Raw genomic sequence first — 6,479 nt, 5'->3', positions numbered from 1 at the left:
TTTTTTTCCAAATAATTAGTTATCTACCTATATATATATATATATATATATATATATCAATGCTAAATTACATGATCAACTCATATTGGGATGATCAATTCAAGTTCAAGATAAATTCTCAGTACTCAAACAAAGCTTTTTCAAGTTCAATATAAGCCGAAAATCAATTATGGCAGGTCAAACGTACACTTAAATTACATGAAATTAGTATCAAATACAGTTCAAGCTATAAATACTAAAATGTTCAATTATGGCAGATCAAACAATTAAATTACATGAACTCAGTTCACATTACATGGCTTATATAAAACAATTAAACACATTAAGATGCCCTTCTTCTTTTCCTGGTGGGGTTCACATTTGTTTGTCCATTAACGATACAAAACGATGGATTAATCCAAATTCCCTCATTATGATCATCTCTAAGATATAAGCCATCATCAGTTGAATCAATTTCACGTGGTTGTGATGTTGCAAATAAAATATCATTACCAACATCTTGATCATTATTGTTATCATCAATTATTTTATTGGTCGATAGGACAACAGACCATTTATCATCAGCAGGATCAGTGACACAAAACACTTGTTGAGCTTGCGACGCTAAAATAAAAGGCTCATCTTTGTATCCCACCCTATTAAAATCGACAAGCAAGAACCCTGACTCATCAATCCGAACGCCATTATTATTATCGACCCACTTGCAACCAAATATGGGAACACGAAACATTGTGAAGTCTAACTCCCATATGCGCTCGGTAACCACAAAATATGATAGATTGGCATATATTGGGTTTTTGTCTTTTGCACTTGAGACATGCATTGCTTCAGCTACGAGAGTGACTCCTCTATTTTGCATAGTGGTTTGATCATCTTGTTCTTTTGTATAAAATGTGTAGTCGTTAATTAAATAATCGGTGTAAGAAAAGACATGTAAACTCAGACTATTTGCTAGCCACCTCAATCTCTGTGAAATTGATCCGGGGTCTATATCAAGCTTTGACTTTATGTGATTATTTAACCATGTTATAAAACTTCAATTGTGCTCTCGAGTTATCCAATTTTGATTCCTATTCATGTTCAAACTAGATAACTGATCCATGTGTATTGTAACATACGATTGAACCTCATCATCATTGAGCAGAACATACAATTATGCATGCTCCCATTCTGTCTTTGATATAGTCATTAGTATCTTTCAAATTATCCCTTCTCCTGATATTCTTCCTGAATGACTAGACATGGGAAGCCCTATGGATTCAACATTGGACATATATTCAGTACAAAATTCAGCAGCTTCTTCAACAATGTACCGTTCAGCAATACAACCTTTTGGTCGACTTCTACTTTTTACGTACCCTTCTAATATTTTCATATATTGTTATATCGGATACATCCATCTCATATAAGCTAGCCCACAAAGATGTGTCTTCTTAACAAGATGAACAATAAGGTGAACCATTATATCAAAAAATGAGGGTGGGAAATACATTTCAAGCTCACACAAAGTAACAACAATTTCCCTCTGCAATGTCGGTAATTTCTGAGGATCGATCACTTTACTACAAATTTCCCTGAAAAAGAAGCATAATCTAGTTATGGCTCGTCGAACTTTTTCAGGTAAAATAGAACGTATACCTATTGGTAGCAAATGCTCTATTAGAATATGACAATCATGGGTCTTCAAACCTTTTAACTTGAGGTCTTTCATACAAACTAAATTTTTAATGTTTGAAGAGTATCCTTCTAGAACTTTAACTTCGTGTAGAAATTTACATAAAACAATTTTTTCCTTTCTAGATAGAGTATGAGCGGCTGGAGGTAGATATGTGCGATTTCCTTTCTTTACGGGACCCAATTCATTTCTTATTCCCATATCGGCCAAGTCCAATCTTGCATTGATGCCATCTTTAGACTTTCCTAGAACATTGAGTAACGTACCAATAACACTATCAAATACATTTTTTTCAATATGCATCACATCGACGAAATGTCTTATATACAACGACTTCCAATATGGCAATCCAAAGAAAATTGACTTTTTCTTCCACCTAGTTTTGACCAGCTCTCCCGCAAAAGGTTTGCCAAATTTATTGGTCAAACCTTGTACTTTTTCAAGTATTTGATATCCAGTCGGTGCTAAAGGAGCTTTACCTTCCTCTGAATTTTCATTGAATGCATTTCTCCACCCACTATACTGATGACTATAAGGTAAAAATCTACGATGTCCAAGAAATATATTCTGCTTACTATGCTTCAACCGCATCTAATTTGTACTCTCTTCACATATAGGACATGCACATTGACCTTTAATGTTATATCCTAATAAATTACCATATGCTAGAAAATCATTAATTGTGTTGAACAACATAGCCCTTAAATTGAAACATTCTTTCTTATACCCATCATAAACTTCCACACATGTCTCCCACATATTTTTTAAATCTTCAATTAAAGGAGTCAAGTATACGTCGATATCATTACCCGGTTGTTTGGGTCCAGAAATTAACAGAGACAACATCATAAATTTATGCTTCATACATAACCACGGAGGTAGGTTATAAATCAACAAAATCACAGGCCACGTGCTGTGTGAGATGCTTTGAAGACCATGTGGATTCATTCCATCAGTAGAAAGTGCAAGTCGTAGTTTTCTTGACTCTATCCCGAATTCAGGATACTCGTGATCAATTTTTGCCCATTATGGAGAATCTGCAGGATGTCGAAACTTTCCATCTCTAGTTCTTTCATCTGCATGTCATGTCAAGTGTTTTGAATCTTCTTCACTGCGATACATGCGCCTAGATCTTGGTATTATAGGAAAATACCACACGACTTTTGCTGGAGTAGATTGTTTCTTCTTATATCAAGAGACATTGCATTTCGGACATGCCTTTAGTAATTCATATTCGTTTGGAAATAAAATGCAATCGTTAGGACACACATGAATCCTTTCGTAACTCATGCCAATAGACCACAAAATTCGTTTAGCCTTGTAGGTTCGACTGGGAAGTTCATTATCATCTAGCAACATATCTTTTAAGAGTGTTAATAATTCTATTAAGCTTTTATCAGACCATCCATTACTCGCTTTTAAGTTGTACAACTTTAATATCACCGACAGTCTTGTGAATTTAGTACAACCATTATATAATGGTTTCTCTGCATCACTCAACAAACTCTCAAACATTTTAGGACAATCCCGAAGATCTTCTTCAACTGCTTTTGCAATCTCCTAAACTCAAACCGGCTCATATGTATCTGTGTCGAAATTAGTTGAAGCATATGTCGAATCATTCTCAAAATTAATGTTTACTTTTTTTTTTCTCACCATGTCTTATCCAACATGTATAGCTTTGATCAATTCCATGCCATACTAAATGTCCTTCCAATTCATCTTCTCTAACGCGTTTTCCAAAGCAACATTTTAAACAAGGACAAACGACTCTATTTGGATCTTTTGCATTCTTCAGTGCAAACTCAACAAACTCCTTCACTCCATTTTCATACTCTTTTGACAATCAATTGGTAGACATCCATTTCGGTCCATATTATATGACCTATATAAATGTTGTTACACAAATAATAAGCTTCTGATAACATTATACCAATATATAATACACATATCTAATATTAGAAAATGGAAACTAAGGTCCAAGTCTGATTTCAAAACAAAACAGATCAACAAATTTCAAAAAAGAATAGATTTTATATGATTTATTATGTAACAATTTATTAGTTTTAGTGACAACAACAAATTAATAAATACAGTACCCGAGGCAATGTATCCAATTTTTTATAAAGGAGGAGCAGTAGATGGCCGCATAGTACGTAGAGGAGAGGAGGGTTCCCAGAGTAGAGGAAATGAGGGTTCGTAAATTTGTTTTAAATTTGTTTTTATTTTTTTAAAGTAAATGATTTTTATTTAAAGTCAAAGTGATTTTTATTTAAAGTGAATGATTTTACAGCGCTTGTGTAATAAGCGCTCTAATAGGTCCTTTAATTATGTGAAAGCACAAGGCTTTTACAGCGCTTGTCAAAAAAGCGCTTTAAAAGTTATATAACATAAGGTGGGAGTGCTATATTTGACAGCGCTCCAAAAGCGCTGTAAAACATTATGTGAGGGCGCTTCAATTTACCTCGCTTTTGAAAAAACACTGTAAAAGCTTTGTAATCATTATGTGCAAGCGCTATGTGACCCTATATGACCTTACAACAACGCTTTTTCCACAACGCTTGTAAAAAAAGCGTTGTTGTATCCTCTGTTATTTTTATGTGTATTATACAACAGCGCTTGTAATTATTAAGTGCTGTAAAAGGCGCGCTATAAAATGTCATTTTTGGCGTAGTAAATTTTTTGTTTAAATATATTAATTTTTTCGATATAATTTTCATTTATATTATAAATTTCATTATAGATGAATTAAATTATATTTAAGAATTTTATAAAACTTTGAAAACAAAAAGTGTGTGAAATAAAAAGCCTATCAATAGCATCACCGGTCTAACTGAAACCTCATGCCTCCTAGTTACTAGCTAGCTACAAAGATAATGGCCCAAAATATTTCACTTGTGCTAAATTATTTTAGGGCTAGGGATTTTCTACAATGATGATACACCAATATACACTAGTAGTACAAAGGAAATAGGAAAAGAAGATCTCATCAGAAATGGAAGCTTGAAAATGTAGACCAGTAGTGTCCTGCTACATAAACTTCACACCAATGAAATATGATTTGGGATTGTCTTTCTTTCGATCTCCTATCTTTAATAAACATGTAACTTTTTAACATAGTAAAAAATATAAAAAAAAACAAGAGTTTATATTAAAAGAGCGATAACAACACATTTTTTAACTCATAAATTATATCACAAGAAAAAGGTTTATATTATGTTTTATAAAATAGAAGTTTAATTAATTTTTTAAAGAAATTTTTCCTCCTCTTTCAATTATAAGAAGAAAAACCAAAATAATATCAATATTAATAAATTTATTTATTATTATTATTTGAATATTTTTATAAATACATTCCCATAACAAAATATGAAACATTAAACTCATCCATTAATATATAATATATAAATATTAAATAAAAATAAAAAGTCACTTAAATTATAAATGAATCTTAAAAATCAAATTTTTTTGTATCCACACTTTCGGTGTATTTGTCGGAATACATGAATTAGGAAAGAAAGAGACAAGTGAAAGAAAATTAGGGGAGAGGGAACCACACTTTCCATTGATCGCTTTAGTAGACAAACACATAAGAAAGAGATAGGGATCTTCTCATGTGGAAACAAAAAATATGAGCAAATAATGTGAAATATCTTGTCCTTGAAATATAAAGAGCGAATAGTTGTTTGGCTCACTCTCATCAATTAAGCCTACTACCGTTGATGAAGTATTGACAAATGATGGACGAATTCTTGATGCAAGAAGAGCTAAATGAATTTAATAGAAATAATGTTTGGATCTAGTACCAAGATCAAATAGGAACATTATTGGAAGCAAGCGGATTTTCAGAAATAAGGTAAATGAAAAAGGTGAAGTGGTTAGAAACAAGGTAAGACTTGTCGCACAAGGCTATATAGCCAGCAAGAAGACATTGATTACACTGAGACATTTGCTCTAGTGGACAGGTTAGAAATTATTCGTATACTACTTTCTTTGGCTGCAAATAATAACAGTACATTATTTCAAATGGATCTTAAAAGTGTTTTTTTTAATAGTTATATAAGTGTAGAAGTCTATGTTAAACAACCCCCAGACTTTGAAAGTTTTGAATTTCAAAATCTTATTTTTAAACTTAGGAAATCTATGTATAGTCCAAAACAAACACCTATGGCATGGGTCATAAATGACACCATTCTCTAGGCCCATATTGAACTTGCATCTTATTTTTTTTCTAAAATAAACTTAATGTAAGGAAGTAAAATACCTTCACTTACACATAACATAAACTAAATCTATAATAAAACTATTACAAGTCCAAATCAAAGCTAACTAAGAATTATTACAAACCAAATTAAAATAAATAATATTCATCTGAATTTATTAAAATATGGATTATCTTCATGCTCTTGAGGTCATTATCATTCTCTCTTTTCTGAAGAAATTCGACCACAAATTTAAGCTCCATTATATCGTACATGAAGAAATAATCCATAAACGTGAAAGTAATGTCATAGGGAGTATTTTGATGGTAAATACTACTTCTCTTTATTTATTTTCCCCCAAATTCATAAATCTTTAAATTCCTAATTAATAAAATCAACAAACCCAAAAATTGCTCCAGGCAAACGATTTTGGTGATGATTTTGAAGTTTTATATTTTATAAAATCATTTATTTGTTAATGAATCTTTAGGAGTTTTTTAACTTTTAATTCTCTAGTTGATGCATTTTTTGTTGATGTATTTTTTAACCTATGTTTTTTATGCATTAGACGTATAGTGTTTGTATTTAGTGTTGATAGATTC

This window comes from Cicer arietinum, chromosome 2 (genome assembly GCF_000331145.2).
Source record: "Cicer arietinum cultivar CDC Frontier isolate Library 1 chromosome 2, Cicar.CDCFrontier_v2.0, whole genome shotgun sequence".
NCBI lineage: Eukaryota > Viridiplantae > Streptophyta > Magnoliopsida > Fabales > Fabaceae > Cicer > Cicer arietinum.
This window is presented reverse-complemented; position numbering follows the sequence as displayed.